The sequence below is a fragment of the Oryctolagus cuniculus genome, chromosome 17 (assembly GCF_964237555.1).
Source record: "Oryctolagus cuniculus chromosome 17, mOryCun1.1, whole genome shotgun sequence".
Classification (NCBI taxonomy): Eukaryota; Metazoa; Chordata; class Mammalia; order Lagomorpha; family Leporidae; genus Oryctolagus; species Oryctolagus cuniculus.
The window spans coordinates 46,723,135-46,736,678 of record NC_091448.1 but is presented as its reverse complement, the minus strand read 5'-3'; the positions used below and the strand labels follow the sequence as shown (position 1 = coordinate 46,736,678).

The 13,544-nt window shown below is 55.3% G+C and overlaps 1 protein-coding gene across 6 annotated transcripts in view; it reads right to left on the bottom strand.

The window, feature by feature from the left end:
• RPH3AL (rabphilin 3A like (without C2 domains)) overlaps positions 1-13,544 on the bottom strand; it is a 129,296-nt gene that overhangs the window by 87,382 nt on the left and 28,370 nt on the right. The window contains exon 1 of one of the 6 annotated variants that reach the window (XM_070061176.1): positions 2,889-3,043. The exons of 4 other annotated variants lie outside the window; for them this stretch is intronic. The gene's annotated coding sequence lies outside the window, so the exon portion shown is untranslated. Of the gene's footprint in view, positions 1-2,888; positions 3,044-13,544 lie in introns of those variants that run through there. One more of the 6 variants, XM_070061178.1, reaches the window with a different exon arrangement.

Genomic DNA, 13,544 nt, shown 5'->3' with positions numbered 1-13,544 from the left:
CCCACCCTCCCATAAACCCACCCTCCCCCCGCCTCTCATCAGGTCACCTTTTCTCTGCACGTCCCCGACAGATGCCGGCTGTCCTCACCCAGCTCCCAGGTGGACGGAGCACCCTTCTTCCCTTCCTGGCATCTCCTTCACCCTTCTGGGGGTGGTGGGTGGTCCTCTGCCTCTGCTGCTCCCAGCTCTGGGGGTGCAGAGTGCCTAGGACATGCCTACAGGGAACCTCACAGGTCCAACACGGCACACAGGCTAACGTCCAGCCTCCCAGGCCTGCGGACAGCACGGCCCCCGCCTCCTTAATCCTCTTCCTCCTGGCCACCCACAGGCCCAGCCCCCTGTCTTAGCTCCGGCCCACTCTACAAAGTGGTCAACACCAACCAAAACCACAGGCCATCTAGAAAGGACTCCAGTTGTTGGGTTAACGGTCAACAATGAGATAGCGCAGTCGATGTCAGGGTCAATGTCAAAAGTGACCCATGACCTGGAAGGTCAAGCACAGCGAGAGCAGGCATAACAAATGGCCCCAAGTGGCAGACACGGCAAAGCACGATCTAACTATCCAGTGCCGACGTGGAGAACACAACACGGATCTATCAGGGCTGTGGGGAAGTGACGACTCCTCCTTGTCTCAGCCCCCACTCAGACTCCTCCTCTTAGAACACCCCCCGCCCCTGCTCAGACCCCTGTGCCCTTCCATTTGGATGACCCGTGAGTGACCTCGTCCATGGCGCCTCTCCCTCCTCCCTCCGGGGCCCCAGAGCTCAGAGTCCATCACTGCCCCCTGCAGGACAGGAACAGCCATGTGCGGTTCCACACCTTCCTTCCACAGACATGCAGAGCGCTGGCTGCACCAGGTGCACACCTGGAGGCCCCTCCCGTGGCCCTGGCCCGGGCAGGGGGTGGGGGTGCAGGGCCTTTCTTTGTACCTCACCCCTCTCCCACCGCGGCCTCACACAGGAGCTCACAGAATGCTGTGGGGTCTTTGTTCTTGCCTAGGAAAGTAAATCTTCGGGAAGCTGTAACGGCCTAAAATGCCCGCTCGGGTGGGCCCCAAATCCCTGCCTGCCTCTTTGTCTACCTGAAGCTGTTTCCTCACTCCCAGACTGAAATGCAAAGCAGAGCCTGCGGGCAGAACAGGACGTGAGCTACCTGCTTCTTCCCCTCGCTTCAAGTGCCAGCCCTGGGATTCTAACGGCCTCTAGCTCTGTCTGCATGGCCCCGGGCACAGCTTGCTTGTCAGTCCTGAAAGGCTGCCACAGAGGCAAGACTCCCGAACCAGATTCCCAGGACTGCCCCGCGGAGGCACAGGCAGGAGGGAGGGCAGCCTGGCCGGCTCCACTCCCCACATGCCCGGGCAGTATCAGTCTCAGAAAATCACTGCACACTGGCTGGCTTTAAATGGCTCTGGAGCCTCTGAGGCCAAGGTCAAGGTGCCAGTGGGGCTGGGCTCTCTCAGGGAAGACCCCCTCCCACACCTGCTCCTGGCGTCTGCAGTCCTGGCCGGCAGCTGCCTCGCCCAGCTCTCTGCTCGTCCTCACAAGGAGTTCTTGTCTCTGTGTCTCTCTTCTCACGAGGACGCTGGGCACTCCACGTCCTGGCAAGCGACATCCACAGTGACCTGATTTCCAAATGAGGTCCCCCCTCTCAGGTGCTGAGGCCGGGACCTCCCCAAACCTGCTGTGGGCAGACAACTCAACCCACAACACAGGGCTAACGAGGGCCAGAGCCCTACCTGGAGAGTGGGTGGAAGTGGGTGGGGACACCACGCACCCTGGGTCCTTTAGTACATGGGCATTGAAACCTTGGTCTAAAATGACCCTCAATGTTGTGGGTTAAGCCGCTGCCTGCAATGCCACGTCAGATTGTTGGTCTGGGTCCTAGTTGCTCCGCTTGCAATCCCGATCCCTGCTAATGCACTTGGGAAAGCAGCAGAAGGTGGCTCAGGTCCTTGGGTCCCTGCACACGTGTGGGAGACCCGGATGGAGTTCCAGGCTCCTGGTTTCAGCCTGACTCAGCCCCAGCTGGTGCTGCCAACTTGGGGAGTGAACCAGTAGATGGAAGAGCTCTTCCTCTCTCTCCTTCAAATAAAGAAAGTAAATCTTTAAATAAAAATGACCCCTGGGGCTCCTGGGTCAGAGACATAGGAGAGAGGTCTAAACTCTGGGGCGGGAGAAGTCATGGTTCGTATAAAGTGAAGCTTCAGGAACACCACCTCAGTCAGTCTTTGCTTGTCTCGGGATTCTTCCCGTGGATGGCGGAAAGTGGCATTTTCATGTTCATTGACTTGCAACTGAAATTTTCTATTTCCCTTAATTACGACTATAGGAAGCCATACTGCTGGCACCAAAGCCACAGCTGTTTTCCTATCACAGTACAATGGTGCCGGAATCTCAAAACACCGCTTCCGGTCTTTGCTGCTTTAAAATGGCAGACTCGTGCAGAGGCCCAGTGAGGCCGGATCACCCCCACGCAGCAGCACCCATTGGCCCAGCTGGCTTCCCCGGTCTCGTCTGTGTACTCAGACCCCCGATTGTGAGAACTGCTCCACGGCTCCTTGTGCAAGGAGTCCATGGCCCCAAAAAGAAGAGGAGACGGAACTGGGATTTAGCTCACAGATAACATCCAGTCTTCAGGGTGAGCAGGTGCCCCCGGCCTCGGGTGCCCTACAGGCGCTCCGAGGGGCGTGGGGTGGGAGGGGCGGGCAGAGCTAAAGCCTGCTTCCTGGAGAGCAGCGGGTGCGGCTGTGCACAGTCCCAGGGAGTGGACTTCCTGCAGAGGGAATCTGATCTCGCTCACACCTTGGAGCTGCTCACTGAAGGAGCCCGAGGGGAACCTCCCCACAAGCAGACAAGTCTCTGCAAAGGAAACCGCCCCTCGCCGCTCACCTGCCTGCTGCAGTCCCGATCCCGGCGCGCTCACAGGCAGTCCTCAGCTCCTCGTGGCGGCTTCCCGCACGGCCACTGTCCCTGCAGCCACTGCCCAGCCCAGCCTGGACACCAGCTCTCAGGTGCCTCTCCTCAGCCCGGCCCCACCCCTCCCCATCCTTCTGCCCAGGACCCTGGCCCTGGCTGTTTGCTTAAAGCCGGCAGCCACGGCAACTTCCAGCTGGCCTGGCCCACTATCTGCAGGCCAGCTGTCCCCGCTCATTCATGGAAACACAAACAGACGTTTCTCTGTTCCAGCTCCAAGGTCAAGCACCACACTGCCTGGGAGCCAGCTGCCTGCTTCCCTGCACACCTCTGGCTCCCCTGGCAGGGGCTAATAATCCCCCAGTACGTGGGGATGCCCTTCAGGAAGGACCACGGTGGGGATTGCAAGGCCCCAGTCCCAGCGGCAGGCCTGAGAGTGCAAAGGGACCACGGGGCGCACGGCTTGGTTTGGAGAAGGTGGGCAGGGAGGTGACCCGACAGGAGCCCTGGCCTTTTGCCCAGGGGTCTTGGTGGCCTTTGGGAGGAGGAGCCCACACATTACAAAATGCTCCTGCACATGCTTGGCTTGACCCTGCGCCACCAAACTGGGAAGGGAAAGCAGCCAGGGCCTCCTCCTCGCCGGGCACCAGTCGCAGGCTGACCAGATGGAATCCTCGTCACCAGCCCCAGGGGATGACACAACTGTCATCCCCTCCCATCCCCTGTGGCCACTGTACCTCCCACAGAGCCCTGGCTGCAGACTGTGGGGCCTGAGGACAGCAACTGATCAAGGGGTATTCTCCACGCACCCACTGCGCACCTGCGCTCGGAGTGTGCCAGGAGCTCACAGAAACTGGGAGTCGGTCAAGAACTGGCCGAACAGGTGTTCTGAGAAGGCGGGGGGCTGCCTGGGCCAGAGCAGCCTGGATGGCACCGCATAGTGGGTGAGCTGGTAGTGTTTCCCGGGGCAGGCGGCGGCTGGGCCTGGGAGACTACCAGCTGCTGCCGCTGTGCTGTCCCCAAGAAACCCATGGAGCAGAAGGCACCAAAAGAACCGCTCTCTGAGAAGGCCCAGGCGTCATCAGTGACAGCCCCTGTCCCCAGCCCCGTCCCCAGTATCCGGCCCCAGTGCTCACCCTGACCGCAGGCCCCTGTGACCCTCAGGGCTTTCCTTGCGGCCAGGCTGCCACACAGACCCAGCCCTCCCTGCCACCAGACTCTTCCAAATCAGGCCTGATGTCCTCACCGGGAGCTCACGGCCAGGCTCCACCCCACCTTGCCAAACCAGCCTCCCAGACCAACAGGAGCTCTCAGCATCCCCGCCCCCCGGCCCCAGCCCCAGCCTGAAGCCCCTGCCCCCTCCTCGGCACCTCGCAAGCAAGGCACTGCCACCTCTCACCGCGGGTCCTGGATGGTGAGTGTGCCTGACCTCGTGCCTGGGGGGCGTGTCTGGACTGGGGTTCAGAACCGACTGTCACCTCCTGCTGAGCACCTGCTAAAGGCACACCCACAGGCAACGAGGGGGCTGGACCCTCAGTTTGTGCCCTCAAAACGCATCTGCAACCCCAGTGAGAGATAACTGGAAACCTCTCGGAACTCGGAACTCTGAGCGGTCAGCCTTCGGGGCCTGAATCTCCAGCGGTGATTTCTCCCACGACACCAAAAGCCTGACCAACCAAAGGAAAAGGAGGTACCCTGGGCTTTACCGAAATTTGTGACTTTTGTCCATCGCAGGATACTACTGTCAAAAGGTGAACAGACACTACCCACAGAATAGGAGGAAACACGCAAACCATAAATGCTCTAATGGCCTGGTATCTAGCATACGTAGACAATTCTTACAACTCAACAACAACATGACAGACAATCCAACTTAAAGATGGGTGGGGAGGGGCACGTGCGGTGCACAGCAGGTTAAGTCGCTTCCTCCAGAGTTGCCAGCCCCATATGGGCGCCAGTTCAAGTCCCCGCTGTTCTACTTCCCATCCAGCTCCCTGCTAATGTGCCTGGGAAAGCAGCAGAAGATGGTCCAAGTGCTTGGGCCCCTGCCACTCACACGGGAGACCTGGATGGAGTTCCAGGGTCCTGGCTTTGGCCTGGCCCAGCTCTGCCTTGGCTGTTGTGGCCATCTGAGGAGGGAACCAGTGGACAAAAGATCTCTCTCTCACTCTGCCTTTCAAATACACACACAAAAAATCTTTTTAAAAAATGGGCAAAGGGTTTGAAAATAGACATTTCCCCACAGAAGAATAAAAAATGCCCAAAAATCACTAGAAGGCGTTTGGCATCACCTGCCATCAGGGACATGCAAATCAAGATGCTTCGATTTTAAAAATGGAGAATGACAAGTGCTGACAAAGCACTGGCGACGTGGGAGCCCTTGTGCACGGCTGCCGGGGAGGTAAAATGGTGCAGCCCCTCCCTGTGGACAAGAGTCTGGCAGCTCCTCAAAGAGTGAAAGAAGGATTTATCACATGACCTGCAACCCCACTCCTGGGCATACACCAACAGAACTATGAACAGGCACGCGGGGGCTCGAGTGGTGGTGCAGAGGGTTAAGCCACTGCCCCCAGTGCTGGCATCCTATATTGTCAAGTCCCGGCTGCTCCACTTCAGAGCCAGCTCTCTGCTATGGCCTGGGAAAGCAGTGGAAGATGGCCCAAGTGCTTGGGCCCCTGCACCTGCATGGGAGACCCAGAAGAAGCCCCTGGCTCCTGGCTTTGGATCAGCTCAGCTCTGGCCATTGTGGCCTTTTGGGAAGTGAATCAACAAAAGGAAGATCTCTCTGCCTCTCCCACTCTCTGTAATTGCCTTTCAAACAAATCTTTAGGAAAAAAAAAAGGAACAGGTGTGTAAAGAAAATCTTGTACATAAATGTCCATCACAGCACTCTTCATAACAGCCCAAAGGGGGAGAGAGGCAGTGTCCTCAATGGATGGGCTGCTTGACCATCCACCGTATACCCACACAAGGGAATGTCATTTGGATATGAAAAGGAACAAAGTACTAATTCGTGGTACAATACAGATGAACCTTGAAAACGTTACACTCCTACAAGGAACCAGTCACCTGGGTCACTACGTGGTCCCATTTACACAACGCGTCCAGAACAGGCAAATCTGTGGAGGCAGGAAGTAGACTTGGGGGGGGGGATTGGAGGGGAGGGGAAACTAAAGGGTATGGGGCTTCTTTGTGGTGAGAAAAATGTTCTAGAATCATGGTGGTGGCTACACAAATGTACGAATATATCAAAAACCACTGGGCTGTACATTTATTTACCTAAGGGTGCAGGCAATGGTCAGTGAGCTGTATTTCAATCAAGGTGTTTTTTTGAAAGAAATTGTGGCACCGTGAAGAATGAACCTGGGGCCTGAACAGGGCAGGCAGATACACCGTCTCAGGGGGCCGAGGGCCTGCCACTCACGTTCGAGGACAGATTAACTGCAGATCGACCCCGAGCGGGGAGCAGGAGGAGGGGCCGACGCAGGGACCACAGCGGCTCTGTATTATCCTCGGGACTCTGTGACGAAGACTTGCACGGTGAGCTCTCAAAGGCTCAATGCCGAAACGTGAGCCACAACACAGCAGCAGCTTCACAGTCCACGACAAAACACGGGCCTGGTCTCCACGATGCCAACAACCAGACACATGAACAGAGGGAGGACGCGACGCTTACGGGGCAGTGGAGTGGATGGATACAGGGGGAGGGAGGGACCAGAATGCCACGGCAGGGACAGCTGCAGGCAAGACGAACCGCTGGGTACCAGGCTGCTAGCAAAGAGCCCAGGAGAAGCAGGACCCGTGCACAGCCTCGGCGTCTTCCCCAGGCTCTTCACGACCCACGAAGGGAAAAGCAGTACCTTCACCGCGGAGGGACCTGGCGGCCACCGGCTGACCCCGAGGAGGGCGTGGCGTCACTTGGGTGGGGCTCCATCTCCTCCCGAGAAGATGGCAGCCAGAGCCCGGTGGAGGCCGTGTTACTTGCTCACTGACCAGTGTTCCTGCCAACCCAAGTCGCCAAAGAAAAGGGGAGACGAGGGGCTGGCAGCTCGCGGCAGCAGGCAGCGAGGAAAGCCGGCGGAAGGCACACAGCGATTCTCTCTGCCATCACCGCAGCTTTGCTCCAAGCTCAAACGTATTCCAGATGAAAAAGCCTTTAAAGATTCTCAAAATTTTCCTAATTAAAGAAAAAAACCCTTTTGGTGCCTGCTGTTTGGAACCCCAAGCCTCAAGAGGCCTGTGCGATGCGCCCCGCAGGGTGGTGTGTGCTGGGGAACACCCCCTGAGTGAGTGTCCACCGGGGAGAGGCGAAGGGGCCCCAGAATCCGGGCCAGTGGGCGCAGGAGCTGCCCGAGGCGTCAGGACCACCGTCAGGTCTCTGGGCTGTGGGCAAGGTGGAAGCTCGAGCCCTACTCCAGGCTCTGGCCTCCTGGAGAAGCGTCCCAAGTCCAGGCACGAATACAACGTACAAAGTGATGAAGTTCATCTGAACGGAGAGAAGACACACACAGGGCACTGCAGAGTGGGCCAGGACAGGGAAGGGTGGGGCTGGGGAGGGTGTTTCAGTACAGAGACAGAGCGCCCCCTCCCCACTGCCGGCCTCTCCCAGCTTGGAAAGCGGTGTGGTCACATGGTACCGCCCCAAGGTCAGGGGAGGTCCACTCCGGGGAAAGGGTCCTTTGAGTGACAGGTGGGTGGGCAGGGCTGTCCCGATCTAGCTGCCTGCCTTGTCCCGTGTCACTTCCAGGCCTGTGGTTGCTGCTGAGACAAAGGAGGGCTCTAGGGAAGGTGGGCAGAGGACAACAAACCAGAACTTCACAGAGCTCAAACATGGTCTTTGAGCAAGCACTTGGATACGGGATGTGGGCATCCCAAGACGTATCTTAATACACTACCCCCAAAAGCTTGGCCTCAGTATTTGTGTATTTTAGTGTATGTGTTGCTGAAACCAGCACTGAGGCAGGCTGAAACACTCCCACTTCACAGATGAGCCAACTGAGGCTCAGAGAAGTGAACGGCTCACCAAAGTCACACGGGTAGTACCTGGCAAAGCCCCAGGACTTGAACTCCAGGCTCAAGCTCTTAACCATAAGGGCATCCCAACTCCTCCACACACCACAGTACTTTGCCTTTTTTTAATATTGGAAATGCTTTTTTAAAAACCAGTTCACTCTTTCAAAAAATATATTTATTTGTTTGAAAGGCAGAGAGAGAGAGAGAGAGATCCTCTATCTGCTGGTTCACTCCCCCAAATGTGGGCCATTCCAACAGAGCACATTTCTCCCCACCCCCACCTTCAGCCAATCAGGTAAACTGCTCCCGGGTATAACCCAGGCCCATTAAGCCCACCTGGAATGCTACACGACCTTTAAGCTGATTGGAGAGGAATATTGGCGCCATTATCAGTTCCGTTCCTATAGTCAGTGTTCCCCTGAGTTAGTTACACCCACTTCTACCTGCTCTTTAAAAGCCTATGTCGCTGTTAATAAACTTGGACATGGTTCACTCCCCAAATGGCTAGGCTTAGGCCAGGTTGAAGCCAGGAGCCAGGAACTCTACCAGTTTCCCACGTGGGTGCAAGGACCCACAGACCTGGGCCATCATCTACTGCTTTCCCAGGCACATTAGCAAGGAGCTGGATCAGAAGCGGGGCAGGTACTTGGACTTACCCCTAATAGAAGAGCTAGAAACATGCCAGGGGATTCCAAATCAATCCCATCAAGGTGGCATGTACCAATGCCATCTTACTAGTCCAAGGGATCAGTTCCATTCAGAATTGATCATAATGATAGGATTAGGGGAGGGGGAGGAGGGGAGAGGGAGGAGGAACCCATATGGTTGCCCATATGGGATACCGGTGCTTAGTCAGCAGTTTAACCTGCTGTGCCACAACGCCAGCCCCGACACCACAATGCTCTTTGCAACAAAGAACCACGTGTGTCTGGGGACCTTTTCCCACCCCGCTACCCTGACATAATGCACAGTCTTTTTTCCTTGTCCTTACAGATAAATTAGAGATGGTGAATATGATTCTACACGAGGAAATTCTGTCTTTGCAAAAGTAAGAAAACAAATAATCCAGATAAAAATGGGCAAAGGATTTGAACAGAGTCTTTGCGAGAGAAGAGGAAGAAGACAGACGACTACCGTCTGTAGCAAACAGGCCTACGAAAAGACGCTCTATGTGCCAAGGCCCCTGTGGGAGCCCGAACCTCCTCCCACCCTAGGTTCCCCTACACGTCCATGCCTTGGATAAAGCTCGACTTTCCAATGAGGGCAGTCACAGGCTAACGAGTAACTGGCAAGCCTGAACCCAGCGCGCCAGGGCAGATGGGGGGAGGTAGGCAGCACTGCTGTGGGCGGGGGGGGATGGCAGTGCACGAAGCCTCCAGCTGGGAAATCACAAACCAGAAACCACCCAAGAACAAGTCCCAGCTTTGGCGATCACCGTCAGAAAAATCAACCAGCTTCCAGCACCAGAGAGGAATCCATGTGAACACGGACAGACCTACGTAGGACCCACGCTGCTCCCCGGGGTCGTGTGGAACGGGACGCTCACTCAGGGAGCCGCGGGCAGACCCGGGCCATGACCCCATGCTTGACTGCACACACACCTTACAGAGGTTTTCTAAGATTTCCCTTGGGTACCGAAGATGTGAATTCTGAAACCTGTACCGTAACACGGCGTGCACCTGTACCCTGTCTGCTTGGCTGCATCTGCGCGCGGTGGCCTGGCGGTCCAGTGTCAATCAACTCTACTGCCAAAGGACGCAAATGGCTTCACTTATTGGGGGGGGGGGGAGTGGGAGAGTGTTGGGGGGTCCCCAGTGCGGCTGCAGAAAGCCCATACTTCCCATTTCCCTCCCACGGGGTCTGAGCTCCTGAGGCCCTGCCCCTCGCTCCCCGTACCCAGCTTAGAAACTCATTCTAAGCAACCACGAACACGCATACAGAAATCAAATGGAGAAACTAACCTACGCCTAAGGCGATAAATACCCAGACTTGCAATTCATCATGTGAAGCACACTTTTGGGACTTAACAATACAAGATCACACAAGGAAAAAAATAACTGCTGCACTGTAATGGAATCTCAATGTGGTTTCTCCCCTCTTTCACAATACCTTAATTCTCGTTGCATTAAGGTAATGTTTTTGGATTCCGGTTGAGCACAAGTACCTGAAACTGCAGAAAGTGAAACTGTGGGCTGACGCTGTGGTGTAACAGGTGAAGCCGCCGCCTGCAGTGCCGGCATCCCACATGGGTGCTGGTTTGAGTCTCGGCTGCTCCACTTCCCATCCAGCTCTCTGCTATGGCCTGAGAAAGCAGTAGAAGATGGCCCAAGTCCTTGGGCCCCTGTACCTGCATGGGAGACCTGGAAGAAGCTCCTGGCTCCTGGCTTTGGTCTGGCCCAGCCCTGACCATTGCAACCATTTAGGCAGTGAACCAACAAATGCGAGGTTCTCTCCCCTCCACCCGCACCCCAATTCTTCCTCCCTACCTGTCACATAAAGAAATATAAGGAACTACAATTCAGTGATAAAAATGAGCTGGCAACACTGCTGTATCAGGTTGAGGCACAGCAGGTACGTTCACGACCTCATTGGCTTTGCTCTGACCTCACTAAGCACAAGGGAGAAGGTGGACTCTGCTTCACCCCACACCACCGCTCTGCAGCAAGGCTGCCGTGGGCGACTCGGAACCTTAGGGCCGCGTCCCACATGGTCCCAGCTCATGTCCCGCTACTTCCAATCTAGCTCCATAGCTCCCTGGCCTGGGAAAGCAGCAGAAGTCATGTATCTGGGACCCTGTACCGATGTGGGAGACAATGATGAAGCTCCTGGCTCTTGGCTTCGGCCTGGTCCAGCCCTGGCTATTGTGACCATCTGGGGAGTAAATCTGCAGATGGAAGATCTCTCTCTCTCTCTCTCTAACTCTACTTTCAAGCAAATAAATAAATCTTCTTAAAAAATACAATCTTTTGGGGCTGGTGCTGTGGCACAGCTGGTAAAGCTGCCTCCTGTAGTGCTGGCATCCCATATGGGGGCTAATTCGAGTTCCAGCTGCTCCACTTCTGATACAGCTCTCTGTTATGGCCTGGGAAGGCAGCAGAAGATGGCCCAAGTCCTTGGGCCCCTGTACCTGCGTGGGAGACCTGGAGGAAGCTCCTGGCTCCTGGCTTCAGATCGGCGCAGCTTCGGTCATTGTAGCCGACTGGGAAGTGAACCAGCAGATGGAAGACCTCCCTCCCTCCCTCCATCTCTCTCTCTCTTGCCTTCTCTCACCATGTAACTCTTTCAAATAAATAAACAAATCTTTAAAAAATACAATCACTCTATGTTCCACCAGTTTCTGTTTCCTGAAACAATGACACTGTTTCACGGATTCCTAACACTTCAAAGTCCCCTCTCCACATCCCCGGATGTCCCCAGCGAGTGCCCCCTGCAGTCCCCAGTGCCTGTACTACCAGCGACCTGACCAGCCCTGCTGGGAAGGGTCTGGGAAAAGTGCATGGAAAACACCTATTAGGAAAAAAACCGGCATGGATGCCTATATTTGTATCAAAATAAAGTTATCTCCCAGCTCCATTTCTCCCTGAGCTTTCTGGGCCCCTCAGAGGTGTCCCTGTCTTCCCCATCTTGCCCAGCCCTCGCCTCACCCATGCCTTGGGCACTACTCCCATCCTCACCCCTGGAGACCGCCAGCTGGGATCTTGAGAGCCAAAAACAAAGTCTTCTTCCTGACTTCTCTGTATTTTCAAAGTAAAACAGTACTTTTAACATTTTTATACACTTACTTGTTGGAAAAGCAGAGAGAGAGAGAGCGCTCCCATCCACTGGTTCACTCCCCAAATATCCCCAACAGGCAGGGCTGAGCCAGGCTGGAGCTGGGAGCCAGGAGCTCCATCTGGGTCTCTCACGTGGGTGGCAGGGGTCCAAGCACTGGAGCCATCACCTGCCATACCCCAGGATGCACACAGCAGGAAGCTGGAATTGGGAGTAGATCGAGGTCTCGATAGGACAGACTCGGGACGTGGGCACCCAACACTGCCCGTCACTAGCCGTCCAGTTAGAACAGTCCTTGGCACACCAGCCTCCTGGCACGCTGCAGGCCAGTGGCTTTCCTTACATGACTGACTGCCCACTCCCTCTGGTCTGCTTGCTTGCTCTGGGGCCAGGCTGGCCGCATCTCCCAGGAATAGGCATCGTCTAGGTGAGGGCCGAGGCCAGGCCACTGGCTCAAGTCCCCGGGGCTTTAGTTTTGCTTCAGCCTGCGTTCTCTCTTGGGGAGCTTGTCAATGAGTCTCACACCCAGCATGACCAGAATCTCACTACACATTCACCAGGCAGGCGTGTATGCAGGGGCTTCAAAAGGCTTGTGGAAGATCAAATTAAAAAGTTATTTTGGCATGAGGAAAGGAGAGGAGAGGAGAGGGGAGGGGAGGGGAGGGGAGGGGAGCAGAGTGACCTCCACGCATACTTGAGGTCATGATAAAGTTCGTGGGGGGCAGCCATTTGGCATGGTGGTCAGGATGCCACCTGGGATGCCTACGTCACGTATCAGGAGGGCCTGGGTTCAAACCCTGGCCCCACTCCTGATTCCAGCCCCACTGCTAATGCACCTGGGAGCAGCAGGTAATAGTTCAAGTACTTGAGCCCCTGCCATCCACACGGGAGTCCCTCATGGAGTTCCTGGCTCCTGGCTGCAACCTGGCCCAGCCCTGGCTGTTGTGGGCTTTTGGGAAGTGAACCAGTAGATGGGCGATCTCTCTCTCTCTCTCTCTCTCTCTCTGTGTCTTTCTCTCTTTCAATTAAAATAAGTGAATAAAGAGGTCTTAAAAGTTCATGCAAGTGTATATTACAAAAAGCTATGCATTATGAATATCAAACTTCTGATGTAAAATACAGGTATCTTTCAATTCCACTTTTCCACAAATTTCTGAAATAGCCCCTGTTGGTATGTGCCAATAATCAGCTCAATCTTTAAATAAATGGCTTACGTCTTCCAGCAAACGAGACACTGCGAACCAACAGAAGATACCTCCAAGTACAATATCTTGGTGATACAAAAGGTTTTGTAAGTTACAGGCCTCCTACCCACCCAAAAAATGTGCTCACAAACCACAAAAAGAACATGAAACGACACGGAAAGAAGCCAGTCTAAACAGCTATGTCCTGCTACCAGCTCTGGGACGCTGACAGAAGCATCAGGGACCTGCTGGGAGACGGGGAGGGCGGGGAAGTGGCGCACGTGGGAGCTGCAGGGCTGAGCATCCCCAATGCCAAGGCCGGAAAAGCTCCAAAACCTGCACCCTGAGTGCCACCATGACGTCACAAGTGGAAAATTCCACATCTGACCATGTGTGACCAGGTCGTGGTCAAAGCGCAGGACAACATGACTGCACAAAGTTACCTTCAGGGCATGTGTGTAAGGCGCAGACGAAACCAACTAATTCTGAGTTTAGCCTTGGGTCCCCTCCCCAAGATATTTCATTATGTACCCACAAATATTCCCAAATCCCAAAACTCGGCGATCTGAAACCTTCTGCTCCCAAGCATTTCAGTTCTGAGTACAATCCCGTAACATTCTCTGTGATAGGGAAACGTGCCGCACACATCGGCTGGAGCTGCAGG